The sequence below is a fragment of the Mustela nigripes genome, chromosome 2, assembly GCF_022355385.1.
Source record: "Mustela nigripes isolate SB6536 chromosome 2, MUSNIG.SB6536, whole genome shotgun sequence".
Lineage (NCBI taxonomy): Eukaryota > Metazoa > Chordata > Mammalia > Carnivora > Mustelidae > Mustela > Mustela nigripes.
In genome coordinates, this window is record NC_081558.1 from 63600676 (window position 1) to 63614148 (window position 13473).

Consider the following 13473-nt stretch of genomic DNA (forward strand, 5'->3'; position numbering starts at 1 on the left):
ACATTTTGGCGACCATGGCCATTGCTGCTATAAACATTGGGGTACAGATGGCCCTTCTTTTCACGACATCTGTATCTTTGGGGTAAATACCCAGGAGTGCAATGGCAGGGTCATAGGGACATTCTATTTTTAATTTCTTGAGGAATCTCCACACTGTTCTCCAAAGAGGCTGCACCAACTTGCATTCCCACCAACAGTGGAAGAGGGTTCCCCTTTCTCCACATCCCCTCCAACACATGTTGTTTCCTGTCTTGCTAATTTTGGCCATTCTAACTTGTGTAAGGTGATATCTCAATGTGGTTTTAATTTGAATCTCCCTGATGGCTAGTGATGATGAACATTTTTTCATGTGTCTGGTAGCCATTTGTATGTCTTCATTGGGGAAGTGTCTGTTCATATCTTCTGCCCATTTTTTGATATGATTTTCTGTTTTGTGTGTGTTGAGTTTGAGGAGTTCTTTATAGATCCTGGATATCAACCTTTTGTCTGTACTGTCATTTGCAAATATCTCCTCCCATTCCATGGGTTGCCTCTTAGTTTTCTTGACTGTTTCCTTTGCTGTGCAGAAGCTTTTGATTTTGATGAAGTCCCAAAAGTTTATTTTCGCTCTTGTTTTCTTTGCTTTTGAAGACATATCTTGAAAGAAGTTGTTGTGGCTGATATCGAAGAGATTACTGCCTATGTTCTCCTCTAGGATTCTGATGGATTCCTGTCTCACATTGAGGTCTTTTATCCATTTTGAGTTTATCTTTGTGTACGGTGTAAGAGAATGGTCGAGTTTTATTCTTCTACATATAGCTGTCCAGTTTTCCCAGCACTATTTGTTGAAGAGACTGTCTTTTTTCCACTGTATATTTTTTCCCGTTTTGTTGAAGATTATTTGACCATAGAGTTGAGGGTCCATATCTGGGCTCTCTACTTTGTTCCACTGGTCTATGTGTCTGTTTTGATGCCAGTACCATGCTGTCTTGGTCAAAAACCTCCCAAAAAACAAGAGCCCAGGACCTGACAGATTCCCTGGGGAAGTCTACCAAACTTTCAAGGAAGAAATAACACCTATTCTCCTGAAGCTGTTTCAAAAAATTGAAGCAGAAGGAAAACTTCTAGACTCTTTCTATGAAGCCAGCATTACCCTGATTCCCAAAGACCCTACCAAAAAGGAGAATTTCAGACTAATATCACTGATGAATATGGATGCTGAGATTCTCAACAAGATCCTAGCAAACAGGATCCAACAGCACATTAAAAAGATTATCCAACATGACCAGGTGGGATTCATTCCTGAGCTACAAGGGTGGTTCAACATTCGCAAATCAATCAATGTGATAGAACAAATTAATATGAGAAGAGAGAAGAACCACATAGTCCTCTCAATCGATGCAGAAAAAGCATTTGAGAAAATCCAGCATCTGTTCCTGATTAAAATGCTTCAAAGTATAGGGATAGAGGGAACATTCCTGAACTTCATCAAATCTATCTATGAAAGACCCACAGCAAATATCATCCTCAATGGGAAAAAGCTTGCAGCCTTCCCATTGAGATCAGGAACACGACAAGGATGCCCACTCTTACCACTCTTGTTCAACATAGTATTAGAAGTCCTAGCAACAGCAATCAGACAACAAAGAGAAATAAAAGGTATCCAAATTGGCAATGAAGAAGTCAAACTCTCTCTCTTGACATGACATGATTCTATATATGGAAAACCCAAAAGACTCCACCCCCAAACTACTAGAACTCATAGAGCAATTCAGCAATGTGGCAGGATACAAAGTCAATGTACAGAAATCAGTGGCTTTCTTATACACTAACAATGAAAATACAGAAATGGAAGTTAGAGAATCGATCCCATTTACTATAGCACCAAGAACCATAAGACACCTGGGAATAAGCCGAACCAAAGAGGTAAAGGATCTGTATTCGAGGAACTACAGAACACTCATGAAAGAAATTGAAGAAGACACAAAAAGATGGAAGACCATTCCATGCTCTTGGATCAGAAGAATAAACATTGTTAAAATGTCTCTACTGCCTAGAGTAATCTATACTTTTATTGCCATTCCGATCAAAATTCCACTGGTATTTTTCAAAGAGCTGGAGCAAATAATCCAAAAATTTGTATGGAATCAGAAGAGACCCTGAATCGCTAAGGAAATGTTGAAAAACAAAAATAAAATGGGGGGCATCACGCTACCTGATTTCAAGCTTTACTACAAAGCTGTGATCACCAAGACAGCATGGTACTGGTGTTAACTTTTGTTTTGAATGTGTGGCTTCTAGTGAAGCCATCTGGTCCTGGATATTTTTTTTAATGGAGCATTTTGATTCCTGATTTAATTTTCTAACCAGTTACAGATCTGTTCAGATTTTCTATTTAGTCATGATTCAGTCTTGGTAGGCTGTATTTTTCTAGGTTATGCAATTTGTTGGTTTATATTTGTTCACAGAAGTCTCATGATCCTTTGTATTTCTGTGGTATTAGTTGTAATGTCTTCTCTTTCATTTCTGATTTTAGTTATTTGAGTCTTGTCCTTTTGTTCTTAGTTGATCTAGTTAAAGGCCTGCCAATTTTGTAAATCTATTAAAAGAATCCAACTCTTAATTTCATCATTTTTTTTCTTATCTCTGTTTTGTTTATTTTTGGTCTAATCTTCATTATTTCACACATTCTGCTTGAGTGGATTTAGTTTTTTTTTTTTTAATTCTAGTTCATTAAGGTATGAAGTTAGGTTACTGAGTTGGGATCTTCCTTTTTAATGTAGGCCTTTACTGTTATAAATTTTCCTCCTAGAACTGCTTTTGTTGTATTACATAAGTGTTGGTATGTTTTGTTTTTGTTTTTATTTGTCTTGGATATTTTCTAATTTCCTTTGTGATTTCTTCATTAACCCATTTGTTGCTCAATAATGGGTTGTTAAATCTCCACATATTTGTGAAATTTCCAGTTTTCCTACTGCTATTCATTTCTAGTTTCATTCTATTGTGGTTGGAAAGGTACACAGTATGATTTCAGTCTTAACATTTGTTAAGGCTTGTTTTGTGGCCCAACATATGATCCCTTTGGAAACTGTTCTATGTGTGCTTGAGAGGAATATGTGCTCTGCTGCTGGTGCCTAGAGTGTTCTGCTTATACCTATAGATCCAATTAGTATTGTTCAAGTCATTTATTTCCTTACTGATCTTCTCTGTAGTTGTTCTATCCATTATTGAAGGTGAAGTACTAAAATCTACTGAAGGAAATATTGGTTTCCTTCATGTATTTGGGACCTCTGATGTTAGGTGATACATATTTACAAATGCTATTTTCCTGGTCATTTGATTCTTTTATCATTATATAATGTCCTTTTTTGTCTCTTGTGACTTTTTTTTTTTAAACTTAAAGTCTATTTTCTTTGATGTAAGTATGGCCACTTCTGCTCTTTTTAGTTATCATTTGAATAGGAAAACTTCTTTCATCTTTTCACTTTAGCCTGTGTGTCTTTACATCTAATGTGACTGTCTTGAAGATAGCATATAGCTTCATCTTATTTGTTTATTTACTTCCATTTTGCCATTCCCTTTTTTTTGGAATCGGGTGCCTTAATCCATTTACATTTAAAGTAATGACTTATAGGGCAGGATTTATTACTGCCATTTTGTTAATTGTTTTGTGTCGTTCTTGTAGCAATTTTTTTCCTCTTTTTTTCTCTTAGCGTCTTCCTTTATGTTTCATTGATTTTTTTTTGTATTGACATTTTTTCCCCCTCATTTCCTTTTCTGTAATTTCTTATAGTATTTTCTTTGTGTTTCCCAAGGGCTTACATAAAACATAACAATTTTAAGCTGATACAACTTAATTCCAATTGTATGCAAAAACTCTATTCTTTTTGATTTCCCCACTCCACTTTATGCTATTGATAACAAAAATTACATCTTTATATATTGTATATACATTAACATTGCTTTAGAGTTATAGATTTTTAAAATTTAATTTATTTTTTATTTTTTTCATTTATTTATTTTCAGCATAACAGTATCATTATTTTTTCACCACATCCAGTGCTCCATGCAATCCATGCCCTCTAGAATACCCACCACCTGGTACCCCGACCTCCCACCCCCCACCACTTCAAACCCCTCAGATTGTTTTTCAGAGTCCATAGTCTCTCATGATTCACCTCCCCTTCGAATTTACCCCAACCCCCTTCTCTCTAACTCCCCATGTCCTCCATGCTATTTGTTATGCTCCACAAATAAGTGAAACCATATGATAATTGGCTCTCTCTGCTTGACTTACTTCACTCAGCATAATCTCTTCCAGTCCCATCCATGTTGCTACAAAAGTTGGGTATTCGTCCTTTCTGATGGAGGCATAATACTCCATAGTGTATATGGACTGCATCTTCCTTATCCATTCATCTGTTGAAGGGCATTTATTTATTTGAGAGGAAAAGAATGAGAGAAAGAGCAAAAGCAGAAGGAGCAGCAGAGGGAGAGAGAGAAGCAGACTGTCTGCTGAGCAGGGAACTAGATGCAAGCCTTGATCCCAGGACCCCAAGATCATGACCCAAGCCAAAGGTTAAGCTGAATCTTAACAGACTGAGCCATCCAGGCATCCCAAGTTATAGTTATTTTTTATGCTTCTGTCTTTTAGATATGCCGGAATTTAAAGTGTTTTATGGACCACCATTTTAGTATTACAGTATTCTTTATTTACCAATATATTTATTTTTACCAGTGAGCTTTACTTTTCACATGTTTTTGTTTTGTTTTCATTCCAATTTGCAGGATTCCCTTTACCATTAAAGCTAGGTCTGGTGGTGATGAACTCCCTCAGCTTTTATTTATTTGGGAAAGTCTTCTTTGCCTTCAAAGGATGAAAAACATTTTTTCCAAAGGACAATTATTTAACACTTTCTGTTATAATCCAATATGACTTAATTTTCTTGCTCAAATTATTCCAGATTGGGCTATTGGGAGCACTTTTGGTTGACTGCTGTGTCCCCTTTACACACTCCCATCATTGTGAAGCTGTTTAAGTACTGCCTTAATTCCTGACACTACACAATACTTGGGCTCATGTTGTATATTTCCTGCTCCAGTCCTTGAATCAACCACATCTCCAAGGACCCCGGTTCCTTTTATTGGAGAATGATTTTACAAACCAAGATTGGGGGGCTGGGTATGTTAGATGTTACTGGGGTGTCATTGTTATGGCTTCTAAACTGACAGAGCAAGAAAATGTGTATGTGTATATTAACCCATCTACGTATACATACCCATACATATTTTTGTATGTAACAATCTGTATCTATATTGAACTAAAATAAGTTTATACTGATGTCTTCAACTGTACTCTATTCCTACATGGATCATTCTAGCTTTCTTTCTAATCTTGACTATAACTTCCCATTCCAACAGTAAGAAACCTGGCTCCTGCCATCTGCCATCCATTTACTTAATTGTTCAGTTGCATATGTGTATGCAGTATCAGAATTGTTAACTCATTATTCCCATAGGAAACTACTTTATCAACCAGAGTAAATTGCTGATGCACAGATAGAGATTTTTTCACCTTAATAATTACAAATGATACAGAACTTTAACTCTACGTGGAGAGTAGTAGCTGCCTCATTAGTTACATCTGGATTTTCTTCTTCAGGCCCCAAACTTTGCACACAAAATTCCATCAGCTTGTCTTTCCATTGGAAATGCCACTGAGGCTTATGTGAGCTTGTAACACTTAACTTCAGATTCCTTTCTCCAAAAAGAAGGAGTGGAATGAAGTCTTGGGTCTCCAGAAATAGATCACAACACAAGGATTCACATACAAATGTTTTATGAAGGACCTTCTCCCAGGAGAAGGAGGAGAGAGTATGGAAAGTCAAGCAAAGGTGTGGTTTTGGGTGAAGTCCTGCCTCAACTTAATTCTGAGAGAGGTTCTGGGGTATAAACCACATAGCAGAATATGTCTATCCTCAAAGAGGGTGCTAGACCTTATAACCATCTATCTGTCAGGCACTGGCCATGGGCCATAAATGGAGGATATGAACTCCCAGGAACCTCTGGCTTTCTTTACTTATGTTGTGGCAGTGCAGCTCTGATAGGACAAAGGCAGTTCTCTGAGGAGATCCCCAGATGTAAACTGTCAGGAGTAAGGAATGCAGAAACTGGAGAGGGGCATGCCCGACCAGTAGGAAGATCCAGAGGATCTGGGTGGAGCACTGCCAGGCAATGCCCCCTTAGAGTCTTATGTACTGAGAGTGCATGGTAGTTGGGGGGCAGCTTTAGTGGGATTTAACATTGTGGCAGTCCTTCCCATTTTCATTTCTCCTCTGGAGAAAGACCATCAGTCCGCTGCATCCTTTATTTACAAGGTCATAGGGTTTCCCATTTCATTCTCACTGTGTCAGAGCCCAATATCACAGCAGATAAGCATATTCCCTGTTTCAAAAAATATATATGTATTTACTGAAAATATATATAAAATATATTTACAAAATATATTTTTACTGGAAGGTAATGATTTAGTTTTTTGATTATTCATGCAGTTTGATATTTTGTTTTAATTTTCATATCTCTCAGAGGACTGGGAGATGAAGAGAGAAAGTAATACTCAAATGGGCCTAAAATTCAAATAAGCTTGGTTAATAATGAGCTCTTTATTATTATATATTGACCCTTTCTAGATGGTATTTGCATTAATGTGATTCATTTAAATAGGATTCATTTCCCTAAAAATGGTCATAATTTGCAGGGATGCCATTGGTAAGCTTATTATTGATTTTGGATGATAAAAAAAAGCATTTCATTGATCATTTCTAGAAGCTAAAATTAGTAGCAGAAGACTGTGGACATGTGACTCTTCTGTCTGGAGTGACAGTAAAGATGAGGTGGGACCTTTCAACCTTCTTCTATTCTTACCTTCCATCTTCTCTTCCTACCTGCATGTAGACAGGACATTGGCAGAGGTGGTGGGCTGACTCTTCCATCCCACATGCCTCTCCTGCCCAATATACTTCATGTCAATGATGCATCTGTGGCCACTCACTTTGTGCCATTCCAGCTGGCTGGTCCCTGCCATTCTGGATGTTTCAGGCATCCTGCAGCACCTAAAGCAAAAACAAATTAACATATGTGTATGTTATCCTGGCACAATTAGTGTAAAGAATGATTATTATATTAAAGGTTTGTCGGTAAAATATAGGTCAGTTTAAGACTTGTTTCATTTTAAGAAATCAGACCTCATACCAAAACTCTCCAGTAAGCACTTCTCAAAAGGCAGTTTAAATGAGAATCCATTGAGGAATATTAGGTTTCTGCATTCCCTTGAAGATAAGGTTAGCAATGCCACATTATTAAAATCTGTGCTAATTAGGTACCTAATCTAATTAAATTTCTCTGTCTTACATTTCCTACTACATGTACTCATAATGCATAGTTGCAAGCTGATAGAGGCAGAGACAGGTTTCAAGCAGGACTGAGGGGTTCCTGAGACATGGGACTTCTGTGATAAAACCACGAAATAGCCAGGCAAGCCAGGACTAGTTGGTCAAGGTGAATCATTCAACACATTAACATGTAATGTGAACCCAGCACCAACCCCTATCCTAAGATGCAAGTTTCTGAGTTCATTCTGGCTCTATAGCTGTGGGCTATTGGTGACTCCAATCTTCCCCCACTTCCCTCTGTTGAATCTACTGTCAAACCTTTGTATGAAAGGGTTCCAGATTTACTTACATCATATTCAAATGTATAAAGAAACTCTCACTTCTTTATTTCTCTTGTTACAGCTCAAGCTTTCTTTCGAGAGACTCCTTACCTTCTAGATACCATGAAATGCCTGGGTCTTCCAGAGCTAATTGGGTGGGCTTCCTTTCTCTCTTGTTGAGTATGGGCTACCCTCCATCATGTCATCCTCTTTGCTGATATAATACTTGCCCTACTTTCTTTTCAGGCATAATCGATTTGGTGCAGGCTTACTGATAAGGGGACATGTCATATTTACAAAAGTTTAACTTATTATATTGATTCAATGTACATGATGTATTGATTCTATTAATTCAATGTACCATGATAAATTTTGGCTCTTGAACCAAATTCAAAGATAAACATAACAACTGTGATATAAAGACATACATCTCTGCTGGTATTTTGTAACTAGATAGCTCTAGTGTAAGGAAGTTAAGACCAATAACAATTGGAATGAAGGTTTTAGAGAATTCTACAGTCTCACTGATGAATTTCGTCTTCCCTGCCTCTTAGGCAGGCACAGCTGGGGTAGGCCAGCTATTGTTAGGCTGTTTCAGGATCAGGGAAGCTGCTATAGGGCTCTTTTTTTGTACTGCTATTGTGAAAGTGTCTTAACCTTAGCAGTATATCTGTTAGTATTGATACAGAAAATTCATCTCTATTATCTGTAAACTGGTAATGAATGAGTAGTTTTAAATTCTCTTTTGATGGAATGAATGTATAAAGTTTCACATTTCCTGGAGAATAATTTCACAAAGCCATTTCTATAAGAGACACGTTTTTACAGTTAGTTGAATTTACTATCCCAGTAATGGTAGTTAAAGATATTTTTCAGAGATATTCACCCTTTCCTCTGTTATTTGCTGCCCAACTGCTAAAACTGTAGATTTATATCTGGCATCTTCCCCCCTCCTTGGTCTTTACATGTTTAACTTTCTTTTTTGGTAATAGCACCTTTAGAGGAGATAGTATATGAATTTTGGATATAAGCATGACCACCATGAATTCTAGTGACCCCTGTGTTTCAAATACAAATATGAGATACAGAAAAAACCTGTTCCTCTGTCCTCTTTAGCTCTAGAAACAATTACTACTCCTTTTTGAAGCTTTTCTTTTCCCTTCAAGAGTTCAACATTTGTAACTTCAAGTATCAGAAGGGATGACTGTTAATTACACATACTATTTGAAAGAAATCACGTTTTCTCAATAGATAACTCCAACTCTAAGCCAATTCTAGTGCATCCAGGGTATATAAATCCATGTGCAGTCATTGGATTACCAGGAAAAACAGCAGTTCTTAAAAAAAATTTCCCTTGATTTTATTCTCTTTGTGAGAATATACTTATTTTAAATCCAAGACTGGGGTATTGATTGTTTGCATAACAGATTGCCACACACCTAGAAGGTTAAAGCAATACCTACTTATTAGCTCACAGGTCTGTATGTTAGAAGTTCAGTAAGGTATGGTTGGATTCTCTCTTCCAGGGCTCAAAGGTACATTCTTACCTGGAATCTCTCAGGAAAGAATCAGTCTCCAAGTTTATTCAGGTCATTGGTAGAATCTAGTTCATTGTGCTTATAGGACTAAGGTCTTATTTTCTTGCTGGCTGTTGGCTGGAGCTCACTCTCAGCAACTAGAGGTGCTTGTGGGTTCTTTTCACATAGCCTTCTTCATCTTCAAGCCAAGAGTGGCATGTTGAATCCTCCAAATATTTGAATCACTGACTTCTTTTGCCATCAGCCAGAAAAAATTCTCTGCTTTTAAAGAACTCATGTAGTTAAGTGAGGCCCATCTGGCCCATCTCCCTTTCTTAAAATTAACTATGCCATATAACATAATTTAATCATGAGAACAATTTCTCATCATATTCACAGGCTCCTTCCACTCACAAAGGGGAGAATGTATATCAGAGCAAATGTCATTTCAAGGTCATCTTAGAATTCTGCCAAACAAGATGGTTATAATGATTAATGGTAACGTGGTCATCAATATTTTTGTGCATTGAAGATCTTTTGAGTCTCGAGTCTCATGTTCAGCTATGAAAAATATGATAATAAGAATAAAGTAAGAATAAAATTGTTTTAAAAAAGAGAATAGAAAATCCACAGCATGATTATATTCCATGGAAAAAAGAGAGGAAGAAGGGGAAGATAGAAGGAAAAAATTGTGAAGGAATGGTCAAAAAGAAAACCACAGGCCCAGGATGTAGTCACTTATGCTAGGCCATGTCCCCAAACCTGAGTTTAAACCTAACCTAAGTGCAGTTTCAACCTCCCCCAGAAATGTAGTCTTAATGTGTCAGTCAGGAATTTTCTGGTCAGCACCAGTGAGGTAATCTCCTACATGGGCTGTCCATCCCCCACAGGAAGGCAACATAATCTGCATGATATGACTCTCTGCCCTCATCCCTAATGAAAGGTGACCTTGACTGGAACAATCCTCTATTTTCTTTTCTTAATAACTCTTGCTCCACCCTCCTTCCTGTAAAAACCTTCCACTTTGTACAATTCCTTTGAGGATCCCTCTACTGGATGGGATGCTACCTGATTTATGAATTGTTTAATAAAGACAATTAGATCTTCAAATTTCTCAGTTGAATTTTCATTCTTTAATAGGATGATAAACTTCAAATATTTTATTTGTCCATTTATACAAAATGGTGCTTGCCTACTTTGTAGTCTTTGTGCTTGTTTCCTTGAGCTGAGAGACAGGTGACTTGAATTCTAATCTCTGCACCTCGTCCTAACTAGAGGACTCTGGAAAGTCTCTGGGCTTCATTTGGTTCACGAAGATAATCATAGTGCACTTTCCTAAAGACAAGCAACCTCGAGGGCCTGTTTGACTCTAAGATTCAGGAAGTTGAATGTGAATGAGATGTGAAGAATGCATCCAGTTGTGGAGGGTGGAAGCTGTGTGTTTTGGGATATTTGACAGGTTCATATTTTGCTTCCTTTCAGTCTTACCTCCTCCAGGAACAGACAGTCCCTGTGGCTTCTTGTAGTGGGCCTCAGGTAGTTCCTATGGGTGTTGGGCCACTCTCTTTCCTCCTTCTTGGAAAAGTGAAAACTTCAAACCTCATTGGAACTTTTCTTCTTTTTTCAAATCACATTTCTGTTGTAGGTAGATCCTAAATGCAAGTCTATTTGCAAAGCCATGAATACCTGATGGGTATGACAGCAAAGTCCAGTAGAGAAAGAAGACTTTCTCAAAAGTCCATGAGTGACATAGAAGGCATCCTGGAATGGAGAGTGGAAAGGGAGGTGGCTTCAGATTTCCCTATTTTCATCCACTTTTAACTAGTTTGCTGACAGCCTCTAGGGAGCTTCACTCCTCAAAGGTCTCACTCTCTCCATGTTCCTTTTGGTTCTCAGAGCTTGAAACCCTCTGCTGTTTTATCCTCCTCACCAGCTGTCAATCATCCCATTCTCTTCCCTTTCCTTCCCTTCCCTTCCCTTCTAGCTAGAACTCTTGAAGGCCAAGGATACATGAAAATAGGGGAAAGAATGAAAGACAGCCATTTTCTGATAAAAATAATCAGAGTTTTATACTGCCAGTCAAAGCTTAGCAAAATTCCTGTATGACATTTTTATTTACAGAGCCACTGTTTCTTTTCTTGGTGTGATTTGGGTTGTCCTCTTCTGTTAATATGGATTGGTACATGCCCAGTCCTGTAAGTGAGTTGGTTTGGGTTTCTCTTGGGAAGAGTATGTAAGTTTCTCTGATCACTGGCTATTTCAATGCCTGGGAAAACACCAGTTTTACTCTTCATATTTGTGGTTTAAATGCTCCTTGCACTTAGGAATACATTTTTACTCATACATAAGGTTTCATTTCTAAAAAGTTACGTACAATTTTCATGTGCCATTGGATAATGCCATTAAACTGGTCAATATAATAAATCTAGGATGTTCAACTCAAAGTTTTAAAAATTGATTATTGAAGAAAATAGGCTCAAAATATGCTAGACTACTGTTGCTTTCCAAATTGAGATGGGAATCATAGGGTTCTATATTAATATGTTCATTTGAATTGAAAAATGAAATTAGATTGTCTGGATGGACAGGAACCCTGATTTGATGATTAGTTTGATGTTAGGAGTGGCTTTATCATCATGTTATATGAAAATAGTTTACCTGCTGCTACAAACTTTGTTATCAAGTAAAAGCATCCCAATATTCATAGCAACAATGTCCACAAGAGCCAAACTGTGGAAGAAGCTGTGATGCTCTTCCACAAATGAATGGATAAAGAAGATGTGGTTCCTATATACAATGGAATATTACTCAGCCCTCAGAAAGGATGAATACCTACCATTTATAATGACATGAATGGAACTGGAGAGTATTATGCTAAGTGAAATAAGTCAAGCAGAGAAGGATAATTATCATATACTTTCACTCATATATGGAACATAAGGGATAGCATGGATGACTGCAGGAGAAGAGAGGGAAAACTGAAGAGGAAGAAACCAGAGAGGGAGACAAACCATAAGAGACTCGATTCTGGGAACCAAACTGAGGTTACAGAAGGGAGGGGGACAGGGAGATGGGGTAACAGGGTGATGGGTATTAAAGAGGGCATGTTGGGCGCCTGCGTGGCTCAGTGGGTTAAGCCGCTGCCTTCAGCTCAGGTCATGATCTCAGGGTCCTGGGATCGAGTTCCGCATCGGGCTCTCTGTTCAGCAGGGAGCCTGCTTCCTTCTCTCTCTCCCTATGCCTGCCTCTCTGCCTACTTGTGATCTCTCTCTGTCAAATAAATAAATAAAATCTTTAAAAAAAAATAAAGAGGGCATGTTATATATCAAATGATCACAGGCTGTTATATGCAGCTAATGAATTGTTGAACACTACATCAAAAACTAATAATGTACTATATATATGTTGGCTAATTGAACATTATAAAAAAATAAGGTTGTGAGGGAGGAGTCAAGATGGCGGAGAAGTAGCCGGCTGAGACTACTTCAGCTAGCAGGAGATCAGCTAGATAGCTTATCTAAAGATTGCAAACACCTGCAAATCCATCTGCAGATCGAAGAGAAGAAGAACAGCAATTCTGGAAACAGAAAAACAACCACTTTCTGAAAGGTAGGACTGGCGGAGACGTGAATCCAAAGCGACAGGAAGATAGACCCTGGGGGGAGGGGCCGGCTCCCGGCGGCGGAGCAACGGAGCAACGGAGCACAAAATCTGGACTTTTAAAATCTGTTCCACTGAGGGACATCGCTCCAGAGGTTAAACCGGGGCGAAGCCCACGCGGGGTCAGCGTGGCCTCAGGTCCCGCAGGGTCACAGAAGGATCGGGGGTGTCTGAGTGTCGCAGAGCTTGCGGGTATTGGAACGGGAAAACCGGCTACAGAGACAGAGCCGACAGTAAGCTCGAAGCTCGGTGTTACCTTGAACCAGCCACAGGCTCGGTGAGCTCAGAGCGCAGCCGGAGGTCAGGCAGACGGGAGTAACTGAGCGCTGTTCTCTGAGGGCGCACTGAGGAGTGGGGCCCCGGGCTCTCGGCTCCTCCAGGCCGGAGACCAGGAAGCCGACATTTGTATTCCCAACCTCCGGAACTCTATGGAAAGTGCTCAGGGAACAAAAGCTCCCAAAAGCAAACCCGAGCGGATTACTCAGCCCAGCCCCTGGTAAGGGCCGTGCAATTCCGCCTGGGGCAAAGACACTTGAGAATCACTACACCAGGCCCCTCCCCCAGAAGATCAACAAGAAATCCAGCCAAGACCAAGTTCACCTACCA

The 13473-nt window shown here is 38.8% G+C and overlaps 1 pseudogene; it reads left to right on the forward strand.

Annotated features, from left to right (window-relative positions):
* Window positions 1-12404: 12404 nt before the first annotated feature.
* LOC132010457 (farnesyl pyrophosphate synthase-like) overlaps window positions 12405-13473 on the forward strand; it is a 7331-nt pseudogene continuing 6262 nt past the window's right edge.